This window comes from Phytophthora infestans, genomic scaffold (genome assembly GCF_000142945.1).
Source record: "Phytophthora infestans T30-4 supercont1.101 genomic scaffold, whole genome shotgun sequence".
NCBI lineage: Eukaryota > Oomycota > Peronosporomycetes > Peronosporales > Peronosporaceae > Phytophthora > Phytophthora infestans.
The window spans coordinates 14,988-26,143 of NW_003303658.1; the positions used below are offsets into that span (position 1 = coordinate 14,988).

Consider the following 11,156-nt stretch of genomic DNA (forward strand, 5'->3'; position numbering starts at 1 on the left):
GGGGGCCTTTTCCGCGGGTGGAGGGTGGCGAGCACCGTTCTATCACGAATGGTCCTTCTCCTCGAACCGCGCTACTAGCCGTCAACCCGGCGTGAGACGAGACCAAAAGAGACGCCAAAAGTGGCTTCGAGCAGCGGCTTACCAAAATATATCGCCCCCGACGAGGACGAAGAATAAGCGTCGATGGGTTTTTGCGGCTCAGCAAAGGCAATGAGCGGAGTCGTATCCGTGAGAGCGCTTGGAAGGATGGCGAGTGCGTATGAAGCGTGCGTTTGGGGCGTGGTTGCAGTGGCTGCAGTGGTTGTGCGTGTGTGTGTATTTGCGTTGGGTTTGTGATTTTGAGTGCGGTTTCATTGTTCAGCCTTCCCATATAGTCTAGGCGGTTCGGATAGCTGGCTCTCACCCAGCAGACCCGGGTTCGAGTCCCGGTGCGGGAACATCTTTTGCTTTTCTTTCTTTCTGCTTCTTCTATTTCGTCTACCTCGCACGCTTTCTCAGCGAGATAACAACAAGCGCGTCGTAGCTACTCGGTAAGTTCCGCCTGGGAGTCCCTACGCTCCTGCATGTAGTAATGCCAAACCTACCGTCTGGGCCTTTTCACGGTGGAGTGTCGCCACTGTCATCAGCAATGACCTTTCCTCGGACGCCCACTAGCGTCAACCGGCTGAACCGAGCCAAAGGACGGCAAGGTGGCCTCGAGCAGCGTGTAATAAATATGTCGTCCCGATGAGCGATGAATAGCGTCGATGCGTTCATGCGGCTCAGCAAAGGCAATGAGCGTAGTCGTATCCGTGAGAGCGCTTGGAAGGATGGCGAGAGCGTATGAAGCGTGCGTTTGGGGCGTGGTTGCAGTAGTTGGGCGGGTGTGTGTATTTGCCCTTGGGGTTTGTGATTTTGAGTGCGGTTTCAATGGTACAGCCTTCCATATCATCTAGGAGGGTCGGAAAGTTGGTTCTCGGCTCAGCAGAACCTGAATCGGGTCCCGCGGTGGGAGCATCATTTGCTTGTCTTTTCTATTCTGCTTCTTCAATTTCGTCTACCTTGCACGCTTTCTCAGCGAGATTACAACAAGCGCGTCGTAGCTACTCGGTAAGTTCCGCCTGGAAGTCCCTACGCTCCTGCATGTAGTAATGCCAAACCTACCGTCTGGGCCTTTTCACGGTGGAGTGTCGCCACTGTCATCAGCAATGACCTTTCCACGGACTCCCACTAGCGTCAACCGGCTGAACCGAGTCAAAGGACGGCAAGGTGGCCTCGAGCAGCGTGTAAAAAACATGTCGTCCCGACGAGACGTAGAATAGCGTCGATGAGGTTTTGCGGCTCAGCAAAGGCAATGAGCGGAGTCGTATCCGTGAGAGCGCTTGGAAGGATGGCGAGAGCGTATGAAGCGTGCGTTTGGGGCGTGGTTGTAGTGGTTGCAGTGGCTGTGCGTGTGTGTGTATTTGCGTTGGGTTTGTGATTTTGAGTGCGGTTTCAATGTTCAGCCTTCCATATAGTCTAGGCGGTTAGGATAGCTGGCTCTCGCCCAGCAGACCCTGAATCGAGTCCCGGTGTGGGAACATCTTTTGCTTTTCTTTCTTTCTGCTTCTTCTATTTCGTCTACCTCGCACGCTTTCTCAGCGAGATTACAACAAGCGCGTCGTAGTCACTCGGTAAGTTTCGCCTGCAAGCCCTTACACTCCTGCATGTAGTAATGCCAATCCTACCGTCTGGGCCTTTTCACGGTGGAGTGTCGCCACTGCCATCAGCGATGACCTTCCCTCGGACGCCCACTAGCGTCAACCGGCTGAACCGAGCCAAAGGACGGCAATGTGGCCTCGAGCAGCGTGTAATAAATATGTCGTCCCGATGAGCGATGAATAGCGTCGATGAGTTTTTGCGGCTCAGCAAAGGCAATGAGCGTAGTCGTATCCGTGAGAGCGCTTGGAAGGATGGCGAGTGCGTATGAAGCGTGCGTTTGGGGCGTGGTTGCAGTGGTTGTGCGTGTGTATTTGCGTTGGGTTTGTGATTTTGAGTGCGGCTTTAATGTTCAGCCTTCCATATCGTCTAGGCGGTTCGGATAGCTGGCTCTCGCCCAGCAGACCCTGAATCGAGTCCCGGTGTGGGAACATCTTTTGCTTTTCTTTCTTTCTGCTTCTTCTCTTTCGTCTACCTCGCACGCTTTCTCAGCGAGATAACAACAAGCGCGTCATAGTCACTCGGTAAGTTTCGCCTGTGAGCCCTTACGCTCCTGCATGTAGTAATGCCAAACCTACCGTCTGGGCCTTTTCACGGTGGAGTGTCGCCACTGTCATCAGCAATGACCTTACCTCGGACGCCGACTAGCGTCAACCGGCTGAACCGAGCCAAAGGACGGCTAGGTGGCCTCGAGCAGTATGTAATAAATATGTCGTCCCGATAAGCGATGAATAGCGTCGATGCGTTTTTGCGGCTCCGCAAAGGCAATGAGCGGAGTCGTATCCGTGAGAGCGCTTGGAAGGATGGCGAGTGCGTATGAAGCGTGCGTTTGGGGCGTGGTTGCAGTGGCTGTGCGTGTGTGTATTTGCGTTGGGTTTGTTATTTTGAGTGCGGTTTCAATGTTCAGGCTTCCAATATAGTCTAGGCGGTTCGGATAGCTGGCTCTCGCCCAGCAGACCCTGAATCGAGTCCCGGTGTGGGAACATCTTTTGCTTTTCTTTCTTTCTGCTTCTTCTATTTCGTCTACCTCGCACGCTTTCTCAGCGAGATTACCACAAGCGCGTCGTAGCTACTCGGTAAGTTCCGCCTGGGAGTCCCTACGCTCCTGCATGTAGTAATGCCAATCCTACCGTCTGGGCCTTTTCACGGTGGAGTGTCGCCACTGTCATCAGCAAAGACCTTTCCTCGGACGCCCACTTGCGTCAACCGGCTGAACCGAGCCAAAGGACGGCTAGGTGGCCTCGAGCAGCGTGTAATAAATATGTCGTCCCGACGAGACGATGAATAGCGTCGATGAGTTTATGCGGCTCAGCAAAGGCAATGAGCGGAGTCGTATCCGTGAGAGCGCTTGGAAGGATGGCGAGTGCGTATGAAGCGTGCGTTTGGGGCGTGGTTGCAGTGGTTGTGCGTGTGTATTTGCGTTGGGTTTGTGATTTTGAGTGCGGCTTTAATGTTCAGCCTTCCATATAGTCTAGCCGGTTCGGATAGCTGGCTCTCGCCCAGCAGACCCTGAATCAAGTCCCGGTGTGGGAACATAGTTTGCTTTTCTTTCTTTCTGCTTCTTCTATTTCGTCTACCTCGCACGCTTTCTCAGCGAGATTACCACAAGCGCGTCGTAGCTACTCGGTAAGCTCCGCCTGGAAGTCCCTACGCTCCTGCATGTAGTAATGCCAAACCTACCGTCTGGGCCTTTTCACGGTGGAGTGTCGCCACTGTCATCAGCAAAGACCTTTCCTCGGACGCCCACTAGCGTCAACCGGCTGAACCGAGCCAAAGGACGGCAAGGTGGCCTCGAGCAGCGTGTAATAAATACGTCGTCCCGATGACCGATGAATAGCGTCGATGCGTTTATGCGGCTCAGCAAAGGCAATGAGCGGAGTCGTATCCGTGAGAGCGCTTGGAACGATGGCGAGAGCGTATGAAGCGTGCGTTTGGGGCGTGGTTGCAGTGGTTGCAGTGGCTGTGCGGGTGTGTGTGTATTTGCGTTGGGTTTGTGATTTTGAGTGCGGTTTCAATGTTCAGCCTTCCCATATAGTCTAGGCGGTTAGGATAGCTGGCTCTCACCCAGCAGACCCGGGTTCGAGTCCCGGTGTGGGAACATCTTTTGCTTTTCTTTCTTTCTGCTTCTTCTATTTCGTCTACCTCGCACGCTTTCTCAGCGAGATTACAACAAGCGCGTCGTAGCTACTCGGTAAGTTCCGCCTGGGAGTCCCTACGCTCCTGCATGTAGTAATGCCAATCCTACCGTCTGGGCCTTTTCACGGTGGAGTGTCGCCACTGTCATCAGCGATGACCTTTCCTCGGACGCCCACTAGCGTCAACCGGCTGAACCGAGCCAAAGGACGGCTAGGTGGCCTCGAGCAGCGTGTAATAAATATGTCGTCCCGACGAGACGATGAATAGCGTCGATGGGTTTTTGCGGCTCAGCAAAGGCAATGAGCGGAGTCGTATCCGTGAGAGCGCTTGGAAGGATGGCGAGTGCGTATGCAGCGTGCGTTTGGGGCGTGGTTGCAGTGGTTGCAGTGGTTGTGCGTGTGTGTGTATTTGCGTTGGGTTTGTGATTTTGAGTGCGGTTTCAATGTTCAGGCTTCCAATATAGTCTAGGCGGTTCGGATAGCTGGCTCTCGCCCAGCAGACCCTGAATCGAGTCCCGGTGTGGGAACATCTTTTGCTTTTCTTTCTTTCTGCTTCTTCTATTTCGTCTACCTCGCACGCTTTCTCAGCGAGATTACCACAAGCGCGTCGTAGTCACTCGGTAAGTTTCGCCTGCGAGTCCTTACACTCCTGCATGTAGTAATGCCAAACCTACCGTCTGGGCCTTTTCACGGTGGAGTGTCGCCACTGTCATCAGCGATGACCTTTCCTCGGACGCCCACTAGCGTCAACCGGCTGAACCGAGCCAAAGGACGGCAAGGTGGCCTCGAGCAGCGTGTAATAAATATGTCGTCCCGATGAGCGATGAATAGCGTCGATGAGTTTTTGCGGCTCAGCAAAGGCAATGAGCGGAGTCGTATCCGTGAGAGCGCTTGGAAGGATGGCGAGAGCGTATGAAGCGTGCGTTTGGGGCGTGGTTGCAGTGGTTGCAGTGGTTATGCGTGTGTGTGTATTTGCGTTGGGTTTGTGATTTTGAGTGCGGTTTCAATGTTCAGCCTTCCCATATCGTCTAGGCGGTTAGGATAGCTGGCTCTCACCCAGCAGACCCGGGTTCGAGTCCCGGTGTGGGAACATCTTTTGCGTTTCTTTCTTTCTGCTTCTTCTATTTCGTCTACCTTGCACGCTTTCTCAGCGAGATAACAACAAGCGCGTCATAGTCACTCGGTAAGTTTCGCCTGTGAGCCCTTACGCTTCTGCATGTAGTAATGCCAAACTTACCGTCTGGGCCTTTTCACGATGGAGTGTCGCCACTGTCATCAGCAAAGACCTTTCCTCGGACGCCGACTAGCGTCAACCGGCTGAACCGAGCCAAAGGACGGCAAGGTGGCCTCGAGCAGCGTGTAATAAATATGTCTTCCCGACGAGACGATGAATAGCGTCGATGCGTTTATGCGGCTCAGCAAAGGCAATGAGCGGATTCGTATCCGTGAGAGCGCTTGGAAGGATGGCGAGTGCGTATGAAGTGTTCGTTTGGGGCGTGGTTGCAGTGGTTGCAGTGGTTGTGCGTGTGTGTATTTGCGTTGGGTTTGTGATTTTGAGTGCGCTTTCAATGTTCAGCCTTCCATATCGTCTAGGCGGTTCGGATAGCTGGCTCTCGCCCAGCAGACCCTGAATCGAGTCCCGGTGTGGGAACATCTTTTGCTTTTCTTTCTTTCTGCTTCTTCTATTTCGTCTACCTCGCACGCTTTCTCAGCGAGATTACAACAAGCGCGTCGTAGTCACTCGGTAAGTTTCGCCTGCAAGTCCTTACACTCCTGCATGTAGTAATGCCAAACCTACCGTCTGGGCCTTTTCACGGTGGAGTGTCGCCACTGTCATCAGCGATGACCTTCCCTCGGACGCCCACTAGCGTCAACCGGCTGAACCGAGCCAAAGGACGGCTAGGTGGCCTCGAGCAGCGTGTAATAAATATGTCGTCCCGACGAGACAATGAATAGCGTCGATGAGTTTTTGCGGCTCAGCAAAGGCAATGAGCGGAGTCGTATCCGTGAGAGCGCTTGGAAGGATGGCGAATGCGTATGAAGCGTGCGTTTGGGGCTGGTTGCAGGTGGTTGCAGTGGTTGTGCGTGTGTGTGTATTTGCGTTGGGTTTGTGATTTTGAGTGTGGTTTCAATGTTCAGCCTTCCATATCGTCTAGGCGGTTCGGATAGCTGGCTCTCACCCAGCAGACCCGGGTTCGAGTCCCGGTGTGGGAACATCTTTTGCTTTTCTTTCTTTCTGCTTCTTCTATTTCGTCTACCTCGCACGCTTTCTCAGCGAGATTACCACAAGCGCGTCGTAGTCACTCGGTAAGTTTCGCCTGCAAGTCCTTACACTCCTGCATGTAGTAATGCCAAACCTACCGTCTGGGCCTTTTCACGGTGGAGTGTCGCCACTGTCATCAGCGATGACCTTTCCTCGGACGCCGACTAGCGTCAACCGGCTGAACCGAGCCAAAGGACGGCTAGGTGGCCTCGAGCAGCGTGTAATAAATATGTCTTCCCAACGAGACGATGAATAGCGTCGATGCGTTTATGCGGCTCAGCAAAGGCAATGAGCGGAGTCGTATCCGTGAGAGCGCTTGGAAGGATGGCGAGTGCGTATGAAGCGTGCGTTTGGGGCGTGGTTGCAGTGGTTGCAGTGGCTGTGCGTGTGTGTATTTGCGTTGGGTTTGTGATTTTGAGTGCGGTTTCAATGTTCAGGCTTCCAATATAGATAAAGTAGGCGGTTCGGATAGCTGGCTCTCGCCCAGCAGACCCGGGTTCGAGTCCCGGTGTGGGAACATCTTTTGCTTTTCTTTCTTTCTGCTTCTTCTATTTCGTCTACCTCGCACGCTTTCACAGCGAGATTACAACAAGCGCGTCGTAGTCACTCGGTTATGTTCACGTCAAATCTACCGTCTGGGCCTTTTCACGGTGGAGTGTCGCCGCTGTCATCAGCGATGACCTTTCCACGGACGCCCACTAGCGCCAACCGACTGAACCGAACCAAGGACAGCTAGATGGCCTCGAGCAGCGTGTAATAAATATGTCGTCCCGATGAGCGATGAATAGCGTCGATGCGTTTATGCGGCTCAGCAAAGGCAATGAGCGTAGTCGTATCCGTGAGAGCGCTTGGAAGGATGGCGAGAGCGTATGAAGCGTGCGTTTGGGGCGTGGTTGCAGTGGTTGCAGTGGTTGTGCGTGTGTGTATTTGCGTTGGGTTTGTGATTTTGAGTGCGGTTTCGTTGTTCAGCCTTCCATATAGGCTACGCGGTTAGGATAGCTGGCTCTCGCCCAGCAGACCCTGAATCGAGTCCCGGTGTGGGAACATCTTTTGCTTTTCTTTCTTTCTGCTTCTTCTATTTCGTCTACCTCGCACGCTTTCTCAGCGAGATTACAACAAGCGCGTCGTAGCTACTCGGTAAGCTCCACCTGGGAGTCCCTACGATCCTGCATGTAGTAATGCCAAACCTACCGTCTGGGCCTTTTCACGGTGGAGTGTCGCCACTGTCATCAGCGATGACCTTTCCTCGGCGCCCACTAGCGTCAACCGGCTGAACCGAGCCAAAGGACGGCTAGGTGGCCTCGAGCAGCGTGTAATAAATATGTCTTCCCGACGAGACGATGAATAGCGTCGATGAGTTTTTGCGGCTCAGCAAAGGCAATGAGCGGAGTCGTATCCGTGAGAGCGCTTGGAAGGATGGCGAGAGCGTATGAAGCGTGCGTTTGGGGCGTGGTTGCAGTGGTTGCGGTGGTTGTGCGTGTGTGTATTTGCGTTGGGTTTGTTATTTTGAATGCGGTTTCATTGTTCAGCCTTCCCATATAGTCTAGGCGGTTAGGATAGCTGGCTCTCACCCAGCAGACCCGGGTTCGAGTCCCGGTGTGGGAACATCTTTTGCTTTTCTTTCTTTGTGCTTCTTCTATTTCGTCTACCTTGCACGCTTTCTCAGCGAGATTACAACAAGCGCGTCGTAGTCACTCGGTAAGTTTCGCCTGCAAGTCCTTACACTCCTGCATGTAGTAATGCCAAACCTACCGTCTGGGCCTTTTCACGGTGGAGTGTCGCCACTGTCATCAGCAAAGACCTTTCCACTGACGCCCACTAGCGTCAACCGGCTAAACCGAGCCAAAGGACGGCAAGGTGGCCTCGAGCAGCGTGTAATAAATATGTCTTCCCGACGAGACGTAGAATAGCGTCGATGAGTTTTTGCGGCTCAGCAAAGGCAATGAGCGGATTCGTATCCGTGAGAGCGCTTGGAAGGATGGCGAGAGCGTATGAAGCGTGCGTTTGGGGCGTGGTTGTAGTGGTTGCAGTGGCTGTGCGTGTGTGTGTATTTGCGTTGGGTTTGTGATTTTGAGTGCGGTTTCAATGTTCAGCCTTCCATATAGTCTAGGCGGTTAGGATAGCTGGCTCTCGCCCAGCAGACCCTGAATCGAGTCCCGGTGTGGGAACATCTTTTGCTTTTCTTTCTTTCTGCTTCTTCTATTTCGTCTACCTCGCACGCTTTCTCAGCGAGATTACAACAAGCGCGTCGTAGTCACTCGGTAAGTTCCACCTGCAAGCCCTTACACTCCTGCATGTAGTAATGCCAAACCTACCGTCTGGGCCTTTTCACGGTGGAGTGTCGCCACTGCCATCAGCGATGACCTTCCCTCGGACGCCCACTAGCGTCAACCGGCTGAACCGAGCCAAAGGACGGCTAGGTGGCCTCGAGCAGCGTGTAATAAATATGTCGTCCCGACGAGACGATGAATAGCGTCGATGAGTTTTTGCGGCTCAGCAAAGGCAATGAGCGGAGTCGTATCCGTGAGAGCGCTTGGAAGGATGGCGAATGCGTATGAAGCGTGCGTTTGGGGCGTGGTTGCAGTGGTTGCAGTGGTTGTGCGTGTGTGTGTATTTGCGTTGGGTTTGTGATTTTGAGTGCGGTTTCAATGTTCAAGCCTTCCAATATAGTCTAGGCGGTTCGGATAGCTGGCTCTCGCCCAGCAGACCCTGAATCGAGTCCCGGTGTGGGAACATCTTTTGCTTTTCTTTCTTTCTGCTTCTTCTTTTTCGTCTACCTCGCACGCTCTCTCAGCGAGATAACAACAAGCGCGTCATAGTCACTCGGTAAGTTCCGTCTGGGAGTCCCTACGCTCCTGCATGTAGTAATTCTAATCCTACCGTCTGGGCCTTTTCACGGTGGAGTGTCGCCACTGTCATCAGCGATGACCTGTCCTCGGACGCCCACTAGCGTCAACCGGCTGAACCGAGTCAAAGGACGGCAAGGTGGCCTCGAGCAGCGTGTAAAAAACATGTCGTCCCGACGAGACGATGAATAGCGTCGATGAGTTTTTGCGGCTCAGCAAAGGCAATGAGCGGAGTCGTATCCGTGAGAGCGCTTGGAAGGATGGCGAGAGCGTATGAAGCGTGCGTTTGGGGCGTGGTTGCAGTGGTTGCAGTGGTTGTGCGTGTGTGTGTATTTGCGTTGGGTTTGTTATTTTGAGTGCGATTTCGTTGTTCAGTCTTCCCATATCGTGTAGGCGGTTCAAATAGCTGGCTCTCACCCAGCAGACCCGGGTTCGAGTCCAGGTGTGGAAACATCGTTTGCTTTTCTTTCTTTCTGCTTCTTCTATTTCATCTACTTTGCACGCTTTCTCAGCGAGGTTACAACAACCGCGTCGCAGTCACTCGGTAAGTTCCGCCTGCGAGTCGCTACGCTCCTGCATGTGGTAATGTCAAACCTACCGTCTGGGCCTTTGCACGGTAGAGTGGCGCCACTGTCATCAGCGATGACCTTTCCACGGACGCTCACTAGCGTCAACCGGCTGAACCGAACCAAAGGACGGCAAGGTGGCTTCGAGCAGCGTGTAATAAATACGTCGTCCCGATGAGACGATGAATAGCGTCGATGAGTTTATGCGGCTCAGCAAAGGCAATGGGCGGGGTCGTATCCGTGAGAGCGCTTGGAAGGATGGCGAGTGCGTATGAAGTGTGCGTTTGGGGCGTGGTTGCAGTGGTTGCAGTGGTTGTGCGTGTGTGTATTTGCGTTGGGTTTATAATTTTGAGTGCGGTTTCATTGTTCAGCCTTCCCATATAGTCTAGGCGGTTAGGATAGCTGGCTCTCACCCAGCAGACCCGGGTTCGAGTCCCGGTGTGGGAACATCTTTTGCTTTTCTTTCTTTCTGCTTCTTCTATTTCGTCTACTTTGCACGCTTTTTCAGCGAGATTACAACAACCGCGTCGCAGTCACTCGGTAAGTTCCGCCTGCGAGACCTTACACTGCTACATGTGGTAATGCCAAACCTACCGTCTGGGCCTTTGCACGGTGGAGTGTCGCCACTGTCATCAGCAATGACCTTTCCACGGACGCCCACTAGCGTCAACCGGCTGAACTAAACCAAAGGACGGCAAGGTGGCCTCGAGCAGCGTGTAATAAATACGTCGTCCCGATGAGACGATGAATAGCGTCGATGCGTTTATGCGGCTCAGCAAAGGCCATGAGCGGGGTCGTATCTGTGAGAGCGCTTCGAAGGATGGCGAGTGCGTATGAAGTGTGCGTTTGGGGCGTGGTTGCAGTGGTTGAAGTGGTTGTGCGTGTGTGTATTTGCGTTGGGGTTAATAATTTTGAGTACGGTTTCATTCTTCAGCCTTCCCATATAGTCTAGGGGTTAGGATAGCTGGCTCTTACCCAGGAGACTCGGGGTCGAGTGCCAGTGTGTGTAACATCCTTTTGCTTTTCTTTCGTTCTGCCTCTTCCTATTTCGGCTACTTTGCACGCTTTCTCATCGAAGATTACAACAAGGGCGTCGCAGGTCACATCGGGTAGGTTCCGCCTGCGAGTCGCTACGCTCCTGCATGTGGTAATGTCAAACCTACCGTCTGGGCCTTTTTAACGGTGGAAGCGTCGCCACTGTCATCAGCGATGACCTTTCCACGGACGCCCACTAGCGTCAACCGGCTGAACCGAACCAAAGGACGGCTAGGTGGCCTCGAGCAGCGTGTAATAAATATGTCGTCCCGATGAGCGATGAATAGCGTCGATGGATTTTTGCGGCTCAGCAAAGGCAATGAGCGGAGTCGTATCGGTGAGAGCGCTTGAAAGGATGGCGAGAGCGTATGAAGCGTGCGTTTGGGGCGTGGTTGCAGTGGTTGCAGTGGTTGTGCGTGTGTGTATATTTGCGTTGGGTTTGTGATTTTGAGTGCGGTTTCAATGTTCAGCCTTCCATATCGTCTAGGCGGTTCGGATAGCTGGCTCTCGCCCAGCAGACCCTGAATCGAGTCCCGGTGTGGGAACATCTTTTGCTTTTCTTTCTTTCTGCTTCTTCTTTTTCGTCTACCTCGCACGCTTTCTCAGCGAGATTACCACAAGCGCGTCGTAGCTA

The 11,156-nt window shown here is 53.3% G+C and overlaps 1 non-coding gene and 1 pseudogene across 2 annotated transcripts; both read left to right on the plus strand.

Annotated features, from left to right (window-relative positions):
• The first annotated feature begins 9,299 nt into the window (after positions 1-9,299).
• On the plus strand, positions 9,300-9,372 carry PITG_30441. Its single transcript has one exon. It is a non-coding gene; the product is annotated as a tRNA-Glu (tRNA).
• A 1,052-nt stretch (positions 9,373-10,424) lies between these two features.
• On the plus strand, positions 10,425-10,496 carry PITG_30443 (annotated as a pseudogene). The gene has a single exon. The product of its transcript is annotated as a tRNA-OTHER (tRNA).
• Positions 10,497-11,156: the final 660 nt, after the last annotated feature.